The 14355-nt window shown below is 37.4% G+C and overlaps 1 protein-coding gene and 1 long non-coding RNA gene across 5 annotated transcripts in view; one reads left to right on the top strand and one right to left on the bottom strand.

Moving 5' to 3' along the window:
- Abd-B (Homeobox protein abdominal B) overlaps positions 1–3859 on the bottom strand; it is a 154835-nt gene extending 150976 nt beyond the window's left edge. For 2 of the 3 annotated variants that reach the window (XM_081749457.1, XM_081749454.1), the window contains exon 1: positions 3778–3858. The gene's annotated coding sequence lies outside the window, so the exon portion shown is untranslated. Of the gene's footprint in view, positions 1–3777 lie in introns of all 3 variants that reach the window. The other variant, XM_081749456.1, reaches the window with a different exon arrangement.
- The window catches only part of LOC145678881 (uncharacterized), a 131063-nt gene that overhangs the window by 2222 nt on the left and 114486 nt on the right, over positions 1–14355 (top strand). The window lies entirely within an intron of this gene.

Raw genomic sequence — 14355 nt, forward strand, 5'->3', positions numbered from 1 at the left:
TATATACAGGGTGGCCCAAAAGTAGGTATACACTCCCGTACTGATCAACTCATTGCTTTTTATATAATTTCTTATTGTTATCCATCAGGCAGACTTGGTTTCTTTATTGTTTGTTCTTAATGTGCTTTTTACTTATATCTTAAGCTAAGAACAGCCGAAGCAAATAAACCTATAAGCTAGAATGCTATACTTGATCAATGCAGGGGTGTAGATCTACTTTTGGACCATCCTGTATATTTAAAGAAAGGCCAGGGTGGGGGATGAGGTCAGATTAAGCTGAATAGTTTTACTTTGGGTAACAGATATGACAGAAGTGGATTTTAACAAAAATTTTAGGAATGATCAAAAAAATGGATCAAAAGATTGCCATTTTGGCCAAGAATTTTAGGAATGATCCCCCCCCCCAAAAAAGGACAAAAGATTGCGTACTTGGCCAATAATTAGTTTTTGGATCAGGGGCCACAAAATTTTTGAACGGCCCCTAAATCCATTTTTCGTATTTTCTACGGAATAAGCACGTCATACTGAGTTAAGTGATAGTTTAGGTTTGGCTACACAGTATGTAGTTCTCCAGATATAAGGCCTCAAGAAAATTCTTGATTGAAATATATTGCATCTTTTGATCCAAAAAATCTGTTTCATAGAGCAAGGGAGATAGGCACCCCAACAGCTCAAAAAGCATCTGCTGCTCACAACTATTGGAAGTAGATGGTATTCTACTGAGTCTTGGGTAATGATTTAATCATTTAAGTTAATAACTAAACTTAGGTTGTTTCTAATTATTTTCATTTATATTTATTTATTTTGAGAGGAAATTCAGGTTATAGAAGCACAGTACTTGACTCTAGTTATTTGATGATTTAATAGGTTATGATTTAATAGGTTTCCTTAAGAAAGAAAAGAATACGAAATGAAATTCAGTTACGACGCCATCTTGAAAAAGAACAAGCGAAGGTCGAGTTGCCCAACGTTTCTTTTATTATCTCTTTTTTCTTGTTTTCTTTTTTTTTTTTTTTTTACCTCTTGCTGGGTATCTTTAGTTCAAGACCTATAATTACAGGTGATTTTGCACTAACCTTTGTACAACATGAAGACACGGAGGAAAAAGAAGTTTTTATTTCGTAAGTATAAGATACAACTGCACTTCCTGGATACAAAAGTGGGCTGACGTACCTGACATCTGGCGTCAAAACTTTATAAAAAGAAGGGGGAAAAGGAAAGGAATTCCTTGAACTTGACAGCAAAGTAATTAAAGTTTCAGATAATCTCTTGTTGCCGATTAGTGTTCAAGGTAGTGTTCAATAATTATCGGCAGTTCTTCTTCTTCTTCTTTGTTTCCTTTGTATTTCAGTTGCCATGTACTGTTCAGATTCCATTATTGGCTATTGATTTTATAAAAAATTCACATGTGGAAATGCAGAGTGAAAAATAAGTATCTGAAATCCCGTACCTTCCTCGAAAATTATATAACGTATACCCTACTCCAAAAACAAGGGAAAAAAAGTAAATTCAGTTGTTGCATATTCATTAAGAACTTTTTCACAAGTTGTGCAGTGTTCAGAAGGACGACCTCAAAAACAAGGTTGGATGCAGATAGGAGATAACTTCTAGTTCCGATTATCTTTTTCTGAATCTACATTGAGAGGGGAAGAATACGGGAGGGAGCAGACATTTTTTTTGTTCAATTAATTAGCATATGATTAACTTGTTATTAAGCATTCAAAGTAACTTAAGTTCTGAACGGAAATGAAAATACACACGTGTACATTGATATATCGAAAACAGCTTTCGTATACGACCTCTTGAACTATTTAAACTCTGTATATAGCTAGGGGCATGGTCTCCGATCCTGGGGGAACCGAGGGGGCCCAGCCAGCCCAAAGCTCATATGGGCCCCCGCATTGTATTTATGAATTTATAATATTTGGCATAATTTGAATGCAATTTGTCTTTAAAATCCTCATATATATGCCTTCTGCATCTAAGTGGGCCCCCTCCAAATTTACAGTGAAATCGGCGCCCTTGCTAAGGGCCACGGTGGTTCAGTGGTAGAGCGTTCTCATCTGGTGCTTGGGACCCTTGGTTCTATCCCAGCTGCCGCTAAGTGAGTTTTGTGATGCACAAATACCATGTGCGTGAGTTTTCTCTATGTTCTCCCGTTTCCTCCCTTTTTCTTCATTCCACCATTTCACTCATTTCTCATCATCACCGTCTTCTTTAGCCTAGCCGACATAACCGTGAGACATAATACTTAAAGATTTCATTTCTGTATATGATGCCCGAACAGACGTTCTTCATCGGGGTTATCTGTGCTATACAGAAGGCATATCATGCTAAATTTTTCAGAGAAGTAAAAGACCTTTAAAAATTCAAAACGTTTCACACTATTCGATTCCCTCGGTCTTTAGGAAGGATAAACTTAAACACATTTTAGAAAAGACATTCTGGCTGTAAATATTGTAATACAAGAACCTGTCACGATTTTATCATCGCTATTTTTTATTATTATTTTTACGATCAGTTGTACATATTTGTGTAATATTTAATCGTGTTTATTCTCTATTATTAATACAGAATTCTAAAAAATAATAAACAAAAAGTATTATAGGTATCTTTGATACACAGGCCATAAAGGGTAAGTCAAAAACACTTTTCAGGTAAGTCAAAATGAACCATAAAATATGTCATTATAATGCCTTAAAACGAAAATGTTATGAAACGTGGTTAAAGGCATATTCCTTATTACATCCAGATATACGCCCATAATGCCAGATAAAAGATAGTGTTAGAGGGCAGGGTGGCTCAGTGGTAGAGTGCTTACTTCTGGTGCGTGGGGTCTCTGGTTTAATCCTCGGCCAGGTAAGCTTGTGGTGGACAACATCGTGCCCATTGTGTTTTCTCGACTTACTCCCGTTTCCTCCATTTCGCCAATTCTACCACCATTTACCTTAGTCATACGTTTCCCTTAGCCTAACAGGCATAACCGTGGGACGTTAAACTCAAAGATTTCATTTCAATAGATAGTGTTTTTCTGGTCCAAAATGTATGACAAACTGCAAATGATTAAAAAAGTGACTTATGACTATGATATATAGCTCTATATTTCAAACGTGCTAGAGATGCGCACGAGACAAGATTTGAGGCTGTCTCGTCTCGAAAATGTGCTGTAAAAGTGATGTCTCGGCTCGAAAAACGTATATTTTTCTATCGGAAGAGCTGTGTCTCGACTCGAATTTTCTCAGGAAAATTCTGTCTCGACTCGACACGTGCGTATCCCTAAAACATGCTTGTAGGTAGATTATGCTAAAGGCGCCAAGTTTCGAAAAATTCGAATTGGTTTGAAAAGTATTTCTTCAAAAAAAAAATCTCTCAAAATATTCGGAAGTATATATTAGCAAACTAGCTCACGTGATAGAGCGTTGGCTTGGCATTCGGGAGGTTGTGGATTCGATTCCTGCTACGGATCATTCTGATCGGGGTTTTGCAGGGCTTTCCTCAGTCCTACTAGGCAAATGACGGGATGATACCTACTAAATAGGCCCTGGCCGATACCTTCCCAAATCCTTTCCATTGCTTTTGTTGTTACATAACCAGTATAAAATGGCCTCTGAGCTGTATCTGGTGATTGTTAAATAAATAAATAGTTATTTTGACTTGTATGACTATCGAATTATAGTCAAATTTTTATAATTATCAATATTTTTTTACATTAACCGATAACCTTTATAATAATTAGTACTTTCTATGTTAAGCATTACTAGCTAATTAGATATTTACCTGTTAGAGAGCTTGAAGTGAATGTTTCTGTCCACGCCGAACACTTTGATGCATTACAAGAAACTCATCTTCAAAACCATCCTGAAAAGAAAGCAGATAAAGAAATTATTATTTGTTTATTTTAATTATTAACTTATAAATTTCAATGTCGAAATTAAAGCACTTAATCTTATCTTACACGTAACAATTTAGTTCATTAGTGTAAGAATATCAAGTGAAAGGGAAAATATATGAAAATAACATTATAACTAACAAGCCGGGGATAATCACAAGACGACTTTTGAACATCAAAATATTGTTAAATGACAGACACATCTCATTCAAATCCAAAAGAAATCCAGCTGATATTATCATTATTCTTAAAATTTCTACTGTAGGAGACATATCGCATTGAAATCCGAGCGAAATCCCGTGGATATTCTATTATTCTTAAAGTTTCTATTGAGGCAGACACATCCCATTGAAATCCGAGGGAAATTCTTGAATATTTCCATTATTCTTAAAGCTTCTACTGTGACACACACATCCCATTGAAATCCGAGAGAAATCACGTGGATATTTCCATTATTCTAAAAGTTTCTACTGTGACTTACACATTCTATTAAAATCCAAAAGAAATCCCGTGGGTATTTCCATTATCCTTAAAGTTTCTATTGAGGAAGACACATCCCATTGAAATTCGAGGGAAATTCTTGGATATTTCCATTATTCTTAAAGCTTCTACTGTGACATACACATCCCATTGAAATCCGAGAGAAATCATGTGGATATTTCCATTATTCTAAAAGTTCCTACTGTGACAGTCATATCCCATTGAAATTCGAGGGAAATCATGTAAATATTTCCATTATTCTTAAAGTTTCTACTGCGATAGACCCATCCTATTGAAATCCAAGGGAAATTCTTGGATATTTCCATTATTCTTAAAGTTCCTACTGTGACAGTCATATCCCATTGAAATCCGAGGGAAATTATGAGGATATTTCCATTATTCTTAAAGTTTCTACTGTGACAGACACATCTCATTGAAATCCAAGGGAAATGCCACCGATGTGTGAGTGTCAACTAAATTCAACGTAATAGCCGTTTGGTAGAGAGATCACCCCTATTCAGTCGACATGCCATTGTAGAGCATGAGATTGGGAGACTTAGCAGTCCACTTAGATACGTTGGCAATTGCGCCTGCTCTTTGATGTCGGTACCTTCTTGTCTCTTGCCTTTGCCCTAGGTGACCATGATCGATCACAACCTCTCCTTCACACAGCATTGCCTGTGATTCACAATGCTCTTCACACATATGAAACTATTTTGAAGGTAATATTAGGCTCCTGGGTCACACTCGTTACACCTTGTCCTTCTCCCAGTTTTTCGACGAGTCTTTCTCGTGTGAAGTAACCCAATTGTTGCCTTTATGCCATGTTGTGATAATATCACCAAAATGCATCTTAACACTTTCTGACTGAGGCTCAGTGTTTCGTCCCTTTTTATTAAACTACTTCCTGTTGGAGAAGGAGACCAATTCAGTGCTGCAGTCATGCTGACGTAGTACTATGCAACATTTTGTTCCCTGTACTCCTGTGGGAGACTTCTGGCAATATGCTACCGGGCATGCATTCATTTTCATCGACTACACAATACGAGGCAGGATCAGAAACGAAAATTACAAGGCCGATATTTCTGGAGTTTCGCCTGTTATAGAGGAATAAGGTGTGTGCGGTAATTTTAATACATGGAGTTGGCAACTGTGCAGAGTTTTAGCCACCCGTCAACTACAGCGCTAGTTATAGGTAAACACAAATGAAAAACTCGTCTCGCGAAGAAGTCCACTCAGTTATTCTATTTCTGTAGGCGAAACATGTAACCGCGGCTGAAATTCAAAGATATTGTGAGACCTTGATACGATTGCGCGAAGCAATCAGGAGGAAACGGCCAGGACTTCTCAGCGAGGGCGTCATCTTCTTTCACGAGAATGCGCGCCCGCACACAGCCCTGAAGACCACTACGCTATTGAAACAGTTTCACTGGGATCATCGGCAACCCTCCCTCCCTACAGCGCAGACCTTGCTCCTAGCGACTTTCACCTGTTCCCGCAAGCACCTAAAAGCTTCAGACGAGGAGGTGAAACACTTCGTGACAACGTGGCTGAACACGGAAGGACAGAATTTTTACCAGGAGGGAATCTTCAAATTCACCCCACGATGCGACAAGTGTCTTAACCTATATGCAGACTATGTCAAAAAGTAACCTAATGTACAGTATGTACTACCAGTTGGCTGTATTGATTGTATGAAATAATATATACACATTTCGCTACAGGTTTTGTAACTTTACTTTCTGATAACTCCTCGTATATTGCCTTTATGTTTTGCACAGTAATGTGAATAGCCTCATTGGTGACATTCAATATAAATACTAAACAACCAAATAATTGAATCGAACACGTCATCGAATCCACTGCCCACCTGGATTTTCCAGACCTGATTGGCAAATGTAATACGCAAATGCATAATTAATTTTATACAAAAAGTTCATCTTATACTATGATAGACGGTGAGTTTGCCTGAAGATACAACGGGAAAGCCCAGATACGAAAAAACAATGATTGCTTACGTCTTGCTGAGGCTAATGTTATTTGATAATGGATAAGTGTGGCGAAATAAACACCAACTTGGATGCCTTTACAAATGATTGATGACGCAAGGATTCGTAGAATGAAGATGGTTTGGAATAAACAGGACAATCACGGAAAAACCCACAAGAGGGTGTTGCTCATCACAAAATCACATGAACTACGGTCAAATCAGGAACACTTAGTACAAGTGGAGGGGATCTGTACCACTGAGCCAGAACCGTAGATAGGGGTAGTTAGGAGGAACCGGCCCCCTACTGACTACCTGCAACCCTTCTTCTTTAAACTTTCAGTTATTTAGATATATTAATAGAGTTTCTTTTTGGCAATATGGCTAGTCTACGCATTTATGATGCGGGAAACTGATTCAATTTCAAAGGGGAGGGGGTACATCGGGTTCAAATTGCACGTTAAGCTTTAGGTCCGGTTCACGTCTTAGATAGCTTTAGTGCTGAAAAGGGCGTTACACATAGGGGCCTATACAAAAAATGAGTAGTGAAGAAAGTAAAGAATGTAAAGTGAACTCATGTTAGCTCCGCCCCAAAATTATCTCGACCCAACCTCTTAGTGTTCTGACTACAGCTTATACTGACCTATAATGGTAATAATCATTTAGTATTAGTAACCATCCGTCCCCGTTAGCTTCTAGGGAATAACCATGCAGTGGTGGATCTATAAGGTAAAAACCGGGGGGAGGAGATAGGTTTATCATTTGTTTATAATTTTTCATGGGTCCTGCAAAAGTTTCCAACTTAACTTTCTGCCTATGCATGTAGTTAGATTGAATGTTGACCTTATGCATCTTTAAGTGTTGTTTTACCGATTGCATAACAGATATTCTGCAACTGAAACTGTATGTAATGTTTCAAAAAAAAAAAAAAAAATCGAATAAGGAATAAAAGCCAATGCTTACTATAAAATTTCAAAAATATATAAATAATAACCAAGCCAAACAATTTGGCGTAACAGCTGATTTGTGAGCCTAAGTCTGCTCCAGCGCCATCTGCTAGCGACGGGCTGAACTACGTCCAGTCTAGCGGCGAGCATGTGTTCAGTGAGCTGTGACGCTCTGTCCGTAAGAAGCGTATCAGGACCTAGTGGTCGTCACGTCTTTTATTCACGTAACTCCCCAGTTTACCTCACGACTCTGAATGGACTCTGAAAATTGGGAAGCATCGGCCGGGAATCGAACCCAGGATCACGCGAACAGGATTTTAACGCTCTAACCACTGGGCTACGGTGTCCCTTATATATAAATAATAAATTCAATTATTTTTGTCACTTAAAAATAAAAGTGGGTACCCTAGGTCTCCCTGGCCTTGGGCTACATCCGCCACTGTAACCGATAGGGATGCGCACGAGACAAGATTTGAGGCTGTCTCGTCTGGAAAATGTGCTGTAAAAGTTATGTCTCGACTCGAAAAACGTATATTTTTCTATTGGAAGAGCTGTGGCTCGACTCGAATTTTCTCAGAAAAATTGTGTCTCGACTCGACTCGTGCGCATCCCTAGTAACCGAGGGATATAAAATAAGAAATTTAATTTTAATTAATTTTTACCATTTAAGGTGAATCACTATTATATTTGGTTTTATCGAAGATCACACCCAGGACCTCGAACATTGACAACGGATGCGCTACATATTCGGTAAATTATAATATATTTGATGCCTGCATACTGCTTAGATTTTAAAAAAAAAAAAAAAAAAAAAAAACATATCTTATTTGCCTTGATTTCTATGAAAATAAACAATTGGGCACAGCACCACTACACTACACTAACAATCTACTCAGAAAACAATAATTCATTCTCAATCACTTGTCAAAATTAGTTAAACTTAATGACAACCTATTATTTGCTAATAGTCGGTGAAGAATTGCGTTTCTAGAGAGATACGTTCATCTGTATGTGTATGTAGTTCTATATGTGTGTAAGTAAGTATATATTCTAGTCAAATTCACAATTAAACACACACATTCACTATAAAGGAAAGCCCATAAAAGTGATCATAAAAGAAAACTCACGAAACGTTTCATTCCCCTCCCCTCCCCCATCATATATATATATATTCACATACAAAACGCACAGTATTAACTTAAGAGACGGGTCGTTAATGGACACAAGAAGAATGTGGTAAGATTTATGACACACGCCAACCGTAGGAGACATAAAGAGAGATTATTCTCATTATGTTGTTACCTGAATCACACACACACACACGCGAAAAGGTAGAAAAGAAATAATTGGAGAAAAATCACGATAAAAAGGAAACGAAAGCATAATTTTAAAGTAGAGTATCAAACTGAAGGCACGATATAGGCCAGATAGCGTTAGATTATAAGAGAAGGTGGTGTTTATGAAAAGAAAGACAAAAATCATAATTTAAGGCACAAAAAAAAAAAAATCGATTCTTATTGAAAGACTAGCTGAAATATCCATTCTTCGCATGAGTAAGATAAAATATCTATGTAAACAAACTAAACAACGAAAGAAAAAATATCGGTCATTTTCTACTACTTTTACATGTCCCAGTAAACGCCCCCGATACCCCCTGGTTTCGAAGTCAACGCTTATAGGAGTATCACCATTCATCTCAGCGACAGCGAAAACTATGGGCTTGATACTAATATCGGTCATTTTGGATTATTTTGGTAACCCGCTCCCACAGGTGACCCCGCACTGTATACAATGATAGTTGAATTTGAAAGTTATCTCTAATGGAAATGTCACCATTGATCCCAGCTACAGTGAAAACTATACGTTTGACACTAATAGGCATTTCTATTATTTTGGATTATTTTTACATGTCTTGGTATCTCCCGGTGACCCTCAGCTCGCAGCTGAATAGGGTGAATTTGCAAGTTAATGCGATCGGAATTTCACTATTGATCTCAGCGATCGCGAAAACTACACTGAGAAAAATCCGTTCTCCGGACAGCAGTATGTTGTACAAATATACGGAATCCTCTTTCTTACTACAGAAATCAGTACGGGGCATACGTTATCCGTATGCTACATAGGCACTGCCTTTAGATGTTACAGGACGTGTAATATCCAACAGTCTTGCTTATATTACGTACATATATGTGTGTTACCTTCGTCAGCCATTTGTATGTGAGATCATGACCGCCTATATTGTTCCATACGGGAAGTACGTATAGATGGAACACTTATACGGAAAATATGATAAAACATGCGTTTTCAGTTATACGTCTGCTGTGCGTTAAGTCCAAAACCTACAGGATTACAAATGTAAGATACTATTTTACGTACGCCACATACAATTTTTTTCTCAGTGTATAAATTTGACACTAATATTGGTCACTTTCTACTACTTTTACATGTCCTGGTAAACACTCCCATCTGACACCCCCTGGTTCGAATTTTGAGAAAAACCCTTTGTCTTGGTCTGGGGCCTGGACCAAGGTACCAGTGACCCAAATTTGGTAACTCTCGGTTCACTCGTCTGGTCCTTAAGCCGCGCACAGACAGACAGACAAACTCTTTATTTTATTTATATTAGATGTGTGTTATGTGTTAATTTTTTTTTCGTTTGTTACTGTAATTCTCTGTTTTGGTATATGTGTTGTGTGCGTGTGAGAGAGAGGACGTGCTCTCTCTTTAACACACACGTTCTTTGCGCGCGTGCTACTGCTTTGCAGAGAGAGAGAGAGGCGTCTTGTAAACCCATCTTCAGGAAAGAACATCTTCTCCTGACTGTTACTTCATTCATGACGGGGCCTAGAGACGAGACGAAGAAGTCTCATCACTGTTAAGCGATTTATTACTGCGAGATGGCACCATAAACACTGATTATATCCACGTTAGCAAAGCAGTAACATTTGCGTTACAACCCATTTTTAGAGGCATTCGTCTCCTGCTGCCACGATTTTCAAACAACTCAACTCGTAAGTCTTGGATGGGATATCCCGAAGTGAGGCGGGGGCATAACATGTACTACTACTACTACTACTACCAATATTAATAATAAAAAACTACAACAATTCTATTAGTACTCGGGTAATATCAAATAACGGTTATTCATTGTAAATTTACAATCACTTTACTGTTAAAAAACAATAAAAAATCTTACAACCAAACAGAATAAAAAAAAAAAAAAGAAACTTATGAATGAATTTACAACCCCTCTCTTTTACTCTACGTTTGCCTCCAACCAAACGGCCATTAACGTGTAATTGGTCGTTCAAAAGCCTTTACATTTCGTCTTTTATCATATCTCCTTCATTGACTCACTTCCAGTTCATAATAGTAAAACTTTCTTTTTCCTCTCTCTCTTTCTTTTTATTTCTTCACACTCCTACTACTAAAGAAATTATTACTAGCACATTGTAAAAGAAATTACGTATATAGCATATTACACAAATAACTCGATTGATATTTATTATCTTTTCGACAAAAGAAAATCAAAGTATACGAACATTGTAGTAATTTTTTGCCTTTCTTTTTTCTTTTTTAAAAAAAGAAGCTCATTCTGCTCATTTCACAACCTAAAAATATTTTATTTTTACTGATTTAACAAAGAGAAACAATAAAATGCTTTAACTACTAACATTTGTCAATATTTGAATACAGTAGGAAACTGCTTGTTCAATAAATTTACGAAACTCTGTAAATATTCTGCAGAATGAATGAAATTTGTATATAAGACTGTGCACGCTATTTTTTTTTTAAAGAAGTAATTGTATAAACATCATTCCCCAAGTAGCAAGAAAGCTTTCGGCCAATTGGCGCGTACTTGGATTCTGGCTCTCTAGGCTTGCACTTTCAACGCGTACTTTCACAAATCTGCCTTTTGTTGTACTTGCATGCGATGTTTTAGAACTTTCACAGAGCGTCATCGCAACACTGGCCATTCATCGGCTATTGGCTTGCCGGCAGCGTAAAACGCTTGCATCAAGCTTGAATGGTACGCTGAATGCATGGTTGCTCCCATGTAACTTCGTTATTAGAATCCAACTTGCGGCATATTTGTACGCTTTCCAATCAAGCTGGATGCAAGCTTGGCTGACTTGCAATGCAAGCTTACAGCAAGCGGTTTGCAAGTTGTCTCTGCTAGTAGGGTCATTTGGGATGGCGAAAGTTCTATGGGGTAATGTCCAATGGTGTTCGCGGCATTTTATTCTTGCTCACGATTTTATGTAATTTTTTTTATCCTTATCTAAAAATGATAAATGTTTAATTTGGCATAATATCTTGCTCAAGGAGTGTTAAAGACCCAAACCTCCCTTGCGTACACCACTGCTTACATGCACACTTTTAAGAAGGTGCTACGGTTGTTCAGTAGTAGAGCGTTCACCTCTGGTGCTTGGGGTCACTGGTTCGATCCCAGCTAGTGCCAAATGGACTTTGAGGTGGACAAACACCGTGTGCGTGGGTTTTCTCAGGGGCTACCCCTTTCCTCCCTTTTTATTCATTACACCACTCCATTCATTTCTCGGGGGCGCGGTGGCTCAGTGGTAGAGCGTTCACCTCTGGTGCTTGGGGTCCCGGGTTCGATCCCAGCCCCCGCCAAGTGAACTTTGTGGTGGACAAACACCGCGCTCGTGGGTTTTCTCGGGGTTCTCCCGTTTCCTCCCACTTTCTTCATTCCACCATTTCAGTCATCTCTCATTATCACCGTCTCCTTTAGCCTAATCGGCATAACCGTGGGACGTAAAACTCAAAGATTTCATTTCATTTCATTTTCCATTCATTTCTCATAATCACCGTCTCCTTTAGCCTAGCCGGTATAATCGTGGGACGTAAAACTGAAAGATTTGATTTTCCATACTTCAACGACTTCAACACATACAAACTGAAATGTTCTAAACTGTCTATAAAGAAACATCGTAGTGTAAGGGATGAAATGTTAAATGCTACACTAACTCATTTTTTTCTAATTCAATTATGGAGTCTTTATTTCCGAACAAACCATTCAAGTTATTACGATCATGGTAGAGGCTTTATAAGAATCGGTTTACCAAAAAAAAGAACCAAATTCTTTGACGTGCTGTACCCTATGATGTTGTTACCTGTGTTAGAATGAAAGAAACACTGCAGGCAAGAATCAAACTAATAAAAGAAGCTGTATCTCGTCAATGAAATATCCTAGATATAAATGGAGTCTTTTTAACACCATTTCACTGAGTTTAGCCTAAGCACTCTAAAGAAATGTTAAATTTAACGAAAAGCTCCGTTACTTAGTAAAGGAATAACTCACAACTTGTGTAGCTGCTGAGAAATACAGGCGAACCAAGGGAGCAGGTGTACCGTTAACTCCGTCTTCTGTTTTAGAAGGCAGTGCTACGTGATTAGAGGACGGTTCATACTAGCTACATGACTATAATTACCCTAACATCCAAGACATGCAGTCATAAGCAGTTAACGATAAGAGCGCAAACTTCTACTTTAGACTGTAGTGCTAAATCATTGGAAGACGGTTCATACAGCGATTCTACTATTGTTTTCTTTAACATCTGGGCCTTTTTAAAGACATACAGTTATAAGCAGTTAACGATAAGAGCGCAAACTTATACTTTTTAGACTGTAGTGCCAAATCATTGGAAGACGGTTCATACAGCGACTCTACTATAGTTTTCTTTAACATCTGGGCCTTTTTAAAGACATGCAGTTATAAGAAGTTAACGATAAGAGTGCAAACTTCTACTTTTTAGACTGTAGTGCTAAATCACTATAAGACGGTTCATACAGCGACTCTACTATAGTTTTCTTTAACATATTGTATGCAACCAGGATAATTCATGATTCTTTGAACGAACGTTACTTGGGAATTTATGAGTTGAAAATGAAATGAAATGAAATAGTGAGAAAAAATAATTAAATACGTCCCGGGAGTTGAACCAAAGATCATACGTAAGAAGACACAAGAAAATCCATATTAGGCTAATGGAACGGATTTTGTAGGATTTTGAAAGCTAAGCTCTAGGCAAAAATTTTAGCGCTATATGCTCCAAATTTCAACCATTATCTTGGTATGCAGAGACATTTTTCGAATCAAGGTATTTTACCATTCAACTAAGTTAAATTTGTCAATAAACTTTACTCTGAAATTCAACGCAGTTACCCACTAGCAGCAGTAGAATTTCGAATACAATTTTACAATTCAACAAAGGTATTCACTAATGGTTAGTACACATTAAGGGTCTTCACTACATCAAAATTAAACTACCGCAAATTTTAGAGCTTTTCTGTAATATCTTCAAATCAAATAAAAATATTCGTAGTGAACTTTGACAATACGATTCTGCATGTGATACCGTTATCGCAACTCATCTATTTGCTTTCGATTTGGAACTGTAGATAGATTTAGTGTTTTTTTGCGGGTTCTGTAAATAGCGGCATATCAAAAGCAGTTAGGTGAATTATGGTAAAGGTATCCCATAGAAAATCGTATTGTCTAGTTCCCTACGTTTCTGCTTTTCGAATATTTTTATTTGTTTTGAAGATTTACAGGAAAAACAAAAACTAGCGGTAGTTTAATTTCGCTGTAGTGAAAACCCTTAATGTAGGAAACCAGTAGAGTTGCTCATGTGACGAGAAATAAAGATTGTCTCGTCTCGTCTCTCTTAAATTTATAAAAGTATCGTCTCGTCTCCTTTTGTAAATTTATGCCTTGAATTGTTTCTTATTTTCGTCTAGAAGTTATCATAATTCTTTCGCGTCACAAGAGGTCCACGAAGGGTGTGAGATAACAATACTCAAATCAACTTTATTATTGGATTAATTGTGTAATGACTTGTGTAACTTTAAACGTTGATAAATATTCTTCATTGTGTTCGTACAATCACTTTGTCAATTTATAGTTTTTTTATATTATGAATCATGTAGTACTGAAACAGTATCTGAGATTTAAGATTTGAGTGATCTATCGTTGTTCACGAGACTTGAGAAATTTACCGTCTCGTCTCAAATTTGAAAAAGTACCTCTC

This window comes from Thermobia domestica, chromosome 2, assembly GCF_964235325.1.
Source record: "Thermobia domestica chromosome 2, izTheDome1.hap1.1, whole genome shotgun sequence".
Lineage (NCBI taxonomy): Eukaryota > Metazoa > Arthropoda > Insecta > Zygentoma > Lepismatidae > Thermobia > Thermobia domestica.